The sequence below is a fragment of the Nomascus leucogenys genome, chromosome 11, assembly GCF_006542625.1.
Source record: "Nomascus leucogenys isolate Asia chromosome 11, Asia_NLE_v1, whole genome shotgun sequence".
Taxonomy (NCBI): Eukaryota; Metazoa; Chordata; class Mammalia; order Primates; family Hylobatidae; genus Nomascus; species Nomascus leucogenys.
The window spans coordinates 79,884,051-79,896,321 of record NC_044391.1 but is presented as its reverse complement, the minus strand read 5'-3'; the positions used below and the strand labels follow the sequence as shown (position 1 = coordinate 79,896,321).

At 35.8% G+C, this 12,271-nt stretch overlaps 1 protein-coding gene and 1 pseudogene across 1 annotated transcript in view; one reads left to right on the top strand and one right to left on the bottom strand.

Moving 5' to 3' along the window:
- Positions 1-12,271, bottom strand: part of RSRC1 (arginine and serine rich coiled-coil 1) — a 365,746-nt gene that overhangs the window by 175,587 nt on the left and 177,888 nt on the right. The gene's annotated exons all lie outside the window — the stretch shown is intronic.
- On the top strand, positions 7,348-8,256 carry LOC115837281 (annotated as a pseudogene).

Below are 12,271 nucleotides of genomic sequence, written 5' to 3'. Positions count from 1 at the left end.
TATCAACATTCTCAATAATACACGTAAAGCCTTTGCCTCACAGTCTACTTCTCTAAGTTTATCCCAATGATACATTCACAAAATATTAATCACTCCATTTTATTTAATACAAAAAAACTGAGAACTAGATGCCCAATAATGGCAAACTGTCAAATAAAATATAACCATACAACAGAAAACAATATCACCATTAAAAATTGTGACATAGTTATGTATTTTCACAAAATGGTCTTGTGCTATAGTAAGTTTTTTTTTTTTAAATCATGTTACAAAATGTAAGAGGGTAAGTTTTATACATCCATGAGTACAGTGTGGTACATGTGCGTTTATCTAAAAAGATATAAAGTAAAAAGTAAACAGTATTTGACAGTGGGATTATGAGTGCTTTTTTTGTTCATTCTAATTGTTTATATGTTTTCTAAAGTGTCTTCCATGAAAAAAAAATTATTAGTCCAATTTAAAAAGTATTTTTAAAAAAATCCTCACAGCAGCTTTATTGAGTAGTATATTATTCTGGGTCTACATTCAGCTCACATTTTTCCTGTTATCTATAATCATAAATTATTTATGTACATGACTTTTACCTCTAGTGTTCACTTTAAAAATCTTGTCTACATTTTTGTTGACCCTTATTAACATCTACAGAATTTAATACAAATAGAATCTTCCCAATTTTGGTATGTGATTATCCAAGCTATAGATGAATTCAATTTAGACATGGAGAATGTGAAATAGAGATAATGAACAGTTATGTTCGCAATGCACGAGGCAAACAGAAATGGTGAACTCTTCAATAATGTATCCCCACTTTGTCTATGTTAGTTTTGGCTCCTATCACTAACCACCAAAAGTCCTCCAATACCTTCTCCCTGACATCAATGTCTTCATATCCCAAGTTCATGTCATTGCCTGCTTTATAATCTACCTTACCTAGCTAACAATTTTCTGCCAATATGTAACTCTTCTCAAACCAGTTCATTATCACCTCCATAATTTTGCTCATCCATTCATCTGCCTAAAACAATATTCTCTTCTTCTCAAAATCTGGAAATTCTTATATTTATTTTACAACAACCAATTAAACTCCTACCATGACTATGTTCATAATAATTTCTTAATCTCTAAACTTACAGTCCTTCCTGACATTTAATGGGTAAGCGCTAGGATCTTTGCAAATGTCCCAAGTTGAAAATGCAATAATGCATGTAAAGTGCTCAGCATACTGCATTTAGCAAATATTACTAATTATTGTCAACATCACCATTACTACACAGACCTTTGATGAGGATTGTCTAATACATTAACATCAGAAGAAAACAAAGCCACTGTGAGATACAGTGCTGGGCAGTTAGCAGGCTGTATTCACTGGCTAAGTTACATGACTCCTTCACAGCATCCTCTCAGAACATAGGCTTTAAGTCATGCCACACAAAAGTTACAAATTGTCACATACAACAGGCCACCTTACTCTGAATAGACAGAATATTAAATCTGTGGATATCAAGGTCAAATGCATTGCCCTTATAGAAAACTCCCGATAGTCTGGCACTTGATTGTCAGTAATTATTTTATGTGGCTTCTATGTATATATCCATTTCCCAAGTTAATTATTTGCTTAGGTAAACTTGCTTTGTTATCACATGAAGCTCTCTGATAAGCACAGACAGGGCTGGGAGTGGGGAGGTGGGTATGGCTGCATCTCCCTCCAGAAAACTGCAAAGCACTGGCTGTGTACCAAGTACGTGTACCAGTATGAGGAGGGCAGCTTTCTTCCATGAGGCCTGCCAGGCAAAACTCTGTAATTGCCAATGGGTATGTCTGATTGGTCACACATAGAATTCTGGCCTGGAACCAGTTTCCTCAGCTACCATGTTACTCATAGGCTTCCCTTCAGTTCGACTTTTTGAAAGAGAGAACTATACACATACTCTATCTCCCCTTTCCTACCTCCCACTACATCCAAAAATTACTCTTGGCTAAAGTCATCAGTGGTTCCCCCATGTTACCAAATCCAAAGTCTACTTTATCATCTTTCTCTTTATACAATTCTTAGAACCATCTGATACTGTCTAACATTCATATTCATGTTGATAAGCCCATGCTGAACTAATGTTCAATACTTCATAGCCTTTCCTCACTTGTCTTCTATAATATTATATCGTTCAGGTTTTCTACATTTTCTCAAAAAAATGGCTCTTCAAGTCTCTTGTAGCTCCATGCTCTTCTCTCTAGCCACCAAAGGTAAGAGCTCCCCAAGGATCAGTCCTGGGCCCTGGTCTTGTGCTATGCTTTCTTCTTAATCCATCTCACCCTCACACACAACATTAATAGCAACCTATACGTATATGTGCGAAAAATGCATATCATTCATAAGCTCCAGATTCATTTACCCTGTTGTCTATTTGACATCTCTATTTGGATATCTAAAAAAAAAAAAAAAAAAAAAAGCTTATGCTCAATAGATCCAAAACTAAATTCTTGAGTTCCTCCTTCAAAACTGATCCTTTTCAGTATTTCCTATTTCAGAAAAGGATCATATCATTCATCCTTCTGCTCAAGCCAAAAACCTGGGAATCAACCACTTCACTTTCTTCTCTTTCCCCCTACAATCTATCAGTTAGTCCTACTGATTCTACCTCTTAAGTAATCACAAAAACTATCTATATTTATATCAACTGACACCATCCTAATTCAATTGCTATGACCTCCAACCTAGTCTTTCTTAATTCTGTCATAGCTATTTTCCCCACTTTCGCCATTGTTTCACACTCATCCACCTATCCCAAAACATCCAGTCTAATCTTATAAAAATGAATCACTTCGGGCCAGGCGCGGTGGCTCACGCCTGTAATCCCAGCACTTTGGGAGGCCAAGGTGGGTGGATTGCCTGAGCTCAGGAGTTTGCGACCAGGCTGGGCAAAAGGGTGAAACCCTGTCTCTACTAAAATACAAAAAATTGGCAGGGCGTGGTGGCATGCACCTGTAGTCCCAGCTACTCAGGAGGCTGAGTCAGGAGAATTGCTTGAATCCAGGAGGCAGAGGTTGCAGTGAGCCAAGATCATGCCACTGCACTCCAGCCTGGGAAACAGAGCAAGACTCTGTCTCAAAAAAAAAAAAAAAAAAAAAAAAAAGGAATCACTTCATTCTTGAGCTCAAAACCCTTCAATTCCTTTTCACCAGAGCCATCATGATTTGCCCCCCACCACACACACACACATAAACATTATTTATTCATTCAACAACTACTACTGAACACTATCTCTGGGCCAGATTCTGTGATAGGTATTATGGATACAATTATGAACAACATAGACTAGGTCACGTGGAGCTTAAAGACAGGTATAAAAACCATTGCACAAATATACAATTAGTACCTAATCATTAGTTACTAATAGTTTAATTAATTAGTAAATATGTGATATGAAAAATATTTCAGAAGTTAATACAGGGACCTATAAGATAGAATCAAAGGAAAACAAGAATTGCTCAAGGAATTCTTCTCTCATTTTATTCCACTGTCATGCTCGCTCACTACAGCCTTCTTCTTGGGTGTATTTGTTATGCTTTTTAAGCTACCCAGAATCTGAATACCATTCCAAATTCGGTGAACTTTGAATCCAAAGTATTCCAAATATAGGATGACATGAATTATACTAGGAAATTTGAATAAAGAGTTAATTAAAGACAAGAATAAAAAGATTATTCTCGGTGATAGTGGCAACAGAGCTTAAGTCCAGTGGCAGCAATATCAGAGGTGATGGTGGTCAGTGCCTGCATACTACCTATACTGATACCATGGTATACACAGGCAGTAACACTAGCTGACCAGTCTTCTTTTCCTGTCAATTTTCACAACCTGGTTTCCCAGAGTTCCTACTGATTATATAAGCTACCCAATAGTTCCACATAATCTATGTTTATTTATTTACTTGCAATCCTTCCTAATAGAATCTAAGCTCAATAAGCACAACTTACATCTAGGAAGGAGGAAGTGGCATAGAGGAAGTCCTAGAGGCTTGAAATACCACTGCATATAAGAAAGACTTTTGTTTTATTCTAGTTCACATAAAGTGACAGTACAAATGAAGATTCTTCTAGGAATTACTTTCTCACAATAAATGGTTTTATATCTGCCTGCATAAAATAAAAAAATAACCTATATTCAATTTATGGATAGTTTTCACCAAATTTTTATTAGTAATACTTAGAGGCCAATGGAGAATTTAAAAGTGCGCTAGCTTATTCTATTAAGCCGAAAGTACAAATCAGGGATCAGCAAACTATGGCCCATAGGCCAAATCCAGCCTATTTCCTGTTTTTGTACAGCACATGAGTTAAACCAGTTTTTACATTCTTAAATGTCTGGGAAAAAATAAAAAGAATATTTCGTGAAACATGAAAATTACTGAAATTGATATTTTAGTGTCACTATATAAAGTTTTGTTGGGAAACAGCCACACTCATTCTTTTATGTATTTCTATGGCTGCTTTAATGCGATTAACAACAGCTGAGGAGTTGCAACAGAAATCACGCATGGCACTCTCATTAGTTTGCATTGCTGCTCAGGGCACAAGAAAAATCACAGTAACATAGCATAACTAAACGCAGTTTCAAGGGCCTTATGAATTGCTGTAATGTGACATTTAATTTTTAATACCAGTGTATAAGAATCATATCAAAATGAGAAAGGAATAGAAAAGGAGCCTTCAACTGTCATTTTTAAGGCACAGTGAAGTGTGGACTATTTTATCAAATTAAATGGCAATTCATTGTGCTTATTATACAATGGCACTACAGCTTTGCTGGAAAAATAGCATATATGCTGATTTTTAAAAACAGTATATACTTGACTGAACACTCTTTACAGTATTTCCAACTCACAGGAAAGCAATAGTCCAAAAAAATAGAACATTTAAAATGGAATATCTCATCACAGCAGAATTTCTTCACAAAAATAAAAAAATAAAAATGAGTTTCTGAGTGATGTATTTGTCAACCAACCAATGAAAGCCATTTACCAAAGATGACTTAATTAGTATTTGACTGCAGCCAAAGAAATGTGTCCAGAGAAAATAAACTTGCTTAAAACTATTACACTTTCAGCAAGAACAGCTGTTCAAACTGTTGAAGACACAAGGAATATCATCAATATGTCCAGTGAAGAGATAAGGCAAATGGGTCCAAGTGCTTTTGCTTGGCTCTTCATGAGTCCCCAGATGTCAGAGATACTGCTCAGTCGTTTATTTGAGGAGTCAATGCTCAATGTGAAATGACTTAAGAATTAGCCTCCATGAAAATTATGCATAGAACATGAGAATATTTTCAACAAAATTGAGAAAACACTCATTCAGTACAACCTGATGTGGAATCTGCTAAGATGTGTTACATATCATGGTAGTTAACAACAGAGAGCAGAAAGAGGCTTAGTTGGACAAATCTACAAAGCTTGTGAAAATGTAAGTCTGTGAAAATTTAAAGCCTACAGTTATTCACTGCATTACTCATCAGCAAATACTTTGTAAAAATACCTGAATGTAAAATGTGGTATTCAACCAGAAGTGTCAACAGTGAACCTCACTTGCTCTTGTGGACTTGTCCATTGTTGGTTGTATGATTTTTTTGACAGATACAGATGCTGAATATCCTGATTATTCCAACACATGGCAGCAGTTTGATGTCTTAACAGTGGTAAAGTCTAATTGTGATGTTTCACATTAGGGATCAATACTGACAATTTTTCTGACTGAGAAGAACCCCCTCAACCACTTTTATCCTAAACCACTTTTAGCTTCAGCAGTAGACATAAACATGTTCCTTAGCTGGGCACAGGGGCTCATGCCTATAATCCTATCTACTAGGTGGGGGCTGAGCGAGAGGATTGCTTCAGTCCAAGAGTTCCAAAGGCTGCAGTGAGCCATGATCCTGCCACAGCATATAAGCCTGGTCACAGAGTGAGACCCTGTCTCTAAAACAAAAAAACAAATAAATAAAAATAAATTTTAATGAGCTCAACCTAAAATTACAAGGCAAAATGGTGCTTATATGCAAAATTCATCCAACAGTAAAGTCATTTCAGTAACAACTGATGTTGCTTGAATCACAAAGTAATGTCAAACTGCTTTATATACTTCCCATGCTGTCAAAGTTAAAGATATTCATTCCAACACACATTTCAAGGAGTATGTTTTTTGACCTCAAATTACAGTTCCAGCAGTATTTTTCTGCCCTTAATGCAAGTGCACAGAAAATTTCCATATTCACAAATTCACTTAACTGCACAATTGAGGAGCTTCTACTTCAATTGGAAGTGATTAATCTGCAATATAATAACTAAAAGACAAAAATCAAGAAAAGAATCTAACAGAATTTTATAAATGCCTTTCAAGCAATGAACATGATCATAGATTGCAATCAAATTTGGCAATACCTATCTGTGTGAAGACGTTTTCAAAGATGAAATGTTTAAAATCTCATTACAGATCAGCATTAAAAGATAAATGTTTGTAATCAATTCTGATTACAAGGAACATTAATTTAGAACCCTAATCAAGTAAAGTGCTAGCTCCCCAAAAGGAATTCCATTTTTTAAATTCATGCATTTTAATTACAAAAAATTGTGCTCAATAATTATTATTATACTTTGAATTTTGTCCAAAAACTGTGGACATATATTTTCTCTCTTGTTAGATTTATGTTTACAGGATACCTTCAATTTTGCCTCTTAGCCCACAAAGCCTAAATATATATATATTGTTTAGCCCTTTGCTGAAAAAGTTTACTGATCTCTGGTCTAAATCATTTAAATTCTAATTGTGTTCAAACTACATATCCATATGAGGTTATTTTGACTTTAGGAAATGGGGGGATAGGAAGCCAGAGGCAAAAGAGATGTGTTGTATTCTTCTCATTTTGATATTTGCATGACAATCACTAAGATAAATATTTAGCATTTCAAAATCCAAATGACAGATATAAGTTAAGAAATAAACATGCAACAAAATACAAAGGAGAGCTAAATCTAAAAGTTGAGAACATCATCAACTTCTTCCATCTGCTTTTAGTCTGCTATCAAAAAAGGTAATATTGTATTAATTTTAGGTAATAAAAATACTGGTCGAAAAACTAAAGAAAATGATTATTTAAAAAAAGAAATAAACTAAAGTATAGGACCAATAAGACAAACACTAAAGGAGACAAATTTTTTCTTCCACAACATCAATTCAACTCTTTACAGACTGTGAGTCTGAGAAAAGAGGGTAACATGAAAAAAGACGAATGTTAATTATTCTACCTAAAGGCTAAACTTGGCACCTTTCTGTCTGGCGGCAGCCATCTAGTAAGCCAAGATGGGTGCATACAAGTACATCCAGGAGCTATGGAGAAAGCAGTCTGATGTCATCATGCACTTTCTTCTGAGGGTCCGCTGCTGGCAGTACCACCAGCTCTGCTCTCCACAGGGCTCCCCGCCCCATCCGGCCTGATAAATCACGCAGACTGGGCTACAAGGCCAAGAAACATTACGTTATATATTCGTATTCGCCGTGGTGACCGAAAACGCCCAGTTCCTAAGAGTGCAACATATGGCAACCCTGTCCATCATGGTTTTTTTTTTTTTTTGAGACAGAATCTCGCTCTGTCGCCCAGGCTGGAGTTCAGTGGCGCAATCTCGGCTCACTGCAAGCTTCCGCCTCCCGGGTTCACGCCATTCTACTGCCTCAGCCTCTCCGGGTAGCTGGGACTACAGGCGCCCACCACCACGACCGGCTAATTTTTTTTGTATTTTTTTAGTAGAGACGGGGTTTCACCGTGGTCTCGATCTCCTGACCTCGTGATCCGCCCGCCTCGGCCTCCCAAAGTGCTGGGATTACAAGCGTGAGCCACCGCGCCCGGCCCATCATGGTGTTAACCAGCTAAAGTTTGCTCACCGCTTCAGTCCCTTGCAGAGCAGTGAGCTGGACGCCACTGTGGGGCTCTAACAGTCCTCAGTTCTTACTGGCTTGGTGAAGATTCCTCATAGAAATTTTTTGAGGTTATCCTCATTGATCCATTCCATAAAACTATCAGAAGAAATCCTGACACCCATGGATCACCGAACCAGTCCACAAGCACAGGGAAATGTGTGGGCTGACATCTGCAGGCCAAAAGAGCCCTGGCCTTTGAAAGGGCCGTAAGTTCCACCACACGATTAGTGGTTCTCGCTGGGCAGCTTGGAGAAGGTGCAACACTCTCCAGCTCCACCGTTACCACTAATATAAGTAAAGTTTGTAAAATTCATACCTAATAAACTATTTAGGGCAGTCATGTCTGCTTATAAGTGTTATTTTTCTGTTAAAACTAGTCTGCAGATTATTCCATGAATGTCAAATTAAGAAAGTTAAAGTGCAATAATGTTTGCAGACACTAAGTGATGGTGTATCTTGTTTCTAATAAGATAAACTTTTTTGTCTTTGCTTTATCTTATTAGGGCGTTATATGTCAGTGTATAAAACATACTGTGTAGTATAATAGGTTTAAAATAAATTCTTTAAAAGAGGAGTACTGAAACCAGCTCTGTAGATGTGTCTGGTGCATGTGATGAAACCTGCAGCTTTACTGGGGTGATGGCAATGCTCTGCTGGTTTACTTTCAAGTGGCTGGGTTTTTCAGTTTGGCAGGTACAGACTTTTTAAATTGGGCTTTGCTTTAAAAATTGTAGGGTGGGAGGAGGACATCTTAACTATGTCATGATTATATTTAGAAAATTATGGGGACAAATCTGGGTTAGCCTGAGGAAAACTGCCTCGGTCTCCACAGTACCATTTTAAGTTCACATAAAAGGTGAAAGCTCCTGGTCCAGTGCCATGGCTTCATGGCATTCAATGGTTAGTGGTAGTGGTATTAACACTGGTATGTTTTGAAATTGAATGTTAGATAAAATTATTAGCCTTAAAGTTGGTAAGCTAGCAATCAATATGCTAGGGTGGGAAGCTGGTGAGCCAGTGGCCATTAGATAAATACCTTTCAAGTGTGAGCTTAGAAGTCAACCTTAAAATACGTAACAATAACACTAATTTGTGATCATTATGAAACCCTTCAGTCACATCGCGGGAGGGGGTGGGGGGAGTAGTTGACTATAAGTACATCATTCTTAGTCTATTCGGTTTTAAAAACATCTTGGGTTACCTACTGTGTCTACTCCCATAGGCTACAGAAAAACTCACACAAGTGCATGGTTTCCAACCATATGTGTTTTCTGCAGTTATTTCTTTTGTTCCTGGCCAAACTACCCTAAAAATCCTTACCATTCCACAAAGTTGGACCATCACTTGTGTGTCCACTTTCAGTGAAAGTATACCACCACTTTGCATTTCTGTTTCCATCACATCTTCCAGGAGACTAGGCTACTGTTTTCCAGGGTGAATTTGAGTGTAAGGGAAATGTAGACAAGGAATTGTCCAATTCTAAATTCTGACTTTGCTGACTTAATTTAAATGCTTGCTTCTCTGAACCAATTTTCTCCTATCTTCTCTAGGGGTTTCAAAAGGCTTAGTTAACTGATTTCCAGGAAGTACTCATAGCAAGTTCATAAAAGTTCTTGAGACCTAAATTTCTTCTCAAAAAAAGAAAAGATCCTAAGTCATATATTTTGATTGTGTAGAGGCTGTTCAACTAAAGGAATAAATGTCTATTAAACTAAAAAAAAAAAAAAAAAAAAAGACTAACCTTGGCAAAATCAGAAAGAAACATTCCAGTACACTGGAGAAAAATGGCTTTTTCTTCTTTAATTAAAGATAATTTAGCATAATGCTGAATAATCAGTTTTACAGGCATTGAATTTTTACACAACAGGTTACATGAAATCCCAAACATGTTCTCAGCACTTCGGCATACCCCTAAAATTAATATTTCTAGACATTAAAAACACTGTTTAAATCTCATTCATTACATGGATACTCTTTATCTATTAAAAAATACATAAACAGCATTCTTAAAATACATAAACAATGCCAAATGGCTTCAGTTTGCAAATGGGCAACACTGAGGAAGCACTCTGAATGTTTCAATTTTAAGTTATTTTATAGGGTCATTACCATGTTTATGATAAAATTTTTAACACTTAAATCTGTGTAGTGTTACACTGTAAAAACAACAACTATACATTTCACAAAGATACAGTTAGCAAACATGACTCAAGCAACTACCATGAGAAAGAGAGCCTGAGAGCGAGAATAAGAGTGAGAAGAAAGACAGAGGGAGAGAGAATGAATGGAATCCAAAGATTGAATATTAAGAAATGTCCCTGCTTGCTTCTCAACTGGTTCTACATATTTTCCCTCCAAGATTATTATCATGTTTTAACTCAAAGAAAGTAGACTTAGGGTAATACTTATTTAGTATGGGGATGCTTACCAATCCAATTAATCAGACCTTATAAACACACTGACATTTTCATAAAGGTTCTCAATATATCATATCGATATAATACATGTTCTGAATGGCTAGACTTCGTATTACAGGAAATAGGCCTCAGTGCTAATATTCATACTGAAAAGCCATTGTGGTAGAATGGGGGATAATTTATCTGTGAGTTCCATATTTCATTAAGAGTTATACAACAGAAGAAAATGTGACTGTTTACAAAGAAAAAAGAAAGTAGACTTACAGAACCTTACATTTTGAATCCATAAATAACAAATAAAAGACATTTGGCTAATTTCCACAAGAAGATGAATCTCTGTGTGTATATGTATGTATGAAGACCTTTATGAGTGGAAAATGTGTATGACTTAGACTAGGGCCAGGTATGTTCACTACCTTGAACAGTTAATACTAAATGAAATATACAAGTTTTAACTATATTAACCCTCCAATAATAAAAACTATCTGAACTAATAAAACAAAGTTCCAGGTTTGTAAGTTATACATTAACAATGCGTTGAAATTGCCATACGTCATTGAGATGATTCCTGAATATAAACAGAAGCATTATGACAGAGGGGATTAAAACCTGCAAATTAATTTCCACTAATATCAGAAGATAAAAACACAAAAACAGGTTCTTTTTTTTAACCTCTCAAAAGCTAGTACTCATAGTTATATAAGACAATGTCTTTATTCTTATATATACCATTTTTTAGTTAAGAAAAAACACATTTATAAACAGTTGGAGGAGAGGAAGGAAGGGATAACAAAATAAATGTGTAGAAAATGTAAATAACTGATAAATCTATGCAAAGGGTATATGGGAGTTTCTTGTACTATTCTTCAAACATCTCCAGAGTTTGAATTTACATCAATAGTTATCAAGGGAAATAAAAGCTATTAAATTTAGCCAAAAGTTTCAGTTTTTACTAACTACAATATTCTGTTTGCAACTATTTTCTATTTCTTGAAAGCCCATATAATCTTCCTTTTCCCTCAATTACTACTGTACTTAAATTAATCAAATTTAATTCTGGAAAAAACAATACTAGTATTAAAAATTTTTTTGAAAAACATAAGATTAAAAACTTCTACACAAAGAATAAACTCCAAAAGAAAAGATGCAAATAAAATGACTATAATAATCTTTTGTTTTTTATTTGCAAGTATAAATCGGAAGAAAAACAAAAGCCTGGAACATAGCATCTGTCATATCAGAATATAAAAAGATGATCCTGGCACAAAATGAAAAAGCTCTAATTCATTTGCAAATCAAGCCTGCCGGTTCCATTTCAAGCTGGCGGTAACTGTCAAGAGTTAACAAGATAATCACTTTCAATCCTGCCTTCAATGGTACATTACACTGTTACTCCATTCAATAAGGCCGTTCTTTGGGGCACTAGATGAATGGTTTTCATTTCTAACTCACACAAAAAGTTGTGCAGGGAAAAAATCCACGGGGCTTAAGAAAGAAATCCCTTTATGGGCATTTATCTGCCGGTACTTGCTTTTAGGCAAAATGAGATATTTTGAAACATCAGTGTCCATTCACTTCCTCTATTCCTTTAGGCCCTTAATCCGTTAGAAAAAAAAAACAAACTGGCATTTGAGAAAAGTGCAAAAGCAGTTTCATTTTTTAAATTACCAATGCACGTTAAACAAAAATTATTAAAATGATTCTATGCAAATACAATGCTATTATATTCAAAAGACTGATATTAACCAATCTCCTCCTTATCTCATGGTAACTCATGTCACTTTCTTAGATTACTCACCTATATTCTGGGTGAAATGCAGGTGCTTAAAATTTCATATATAATTCTTGTTGTGTTCATAATGACTTGTACACCTAAAAAGGTTAAAATACCT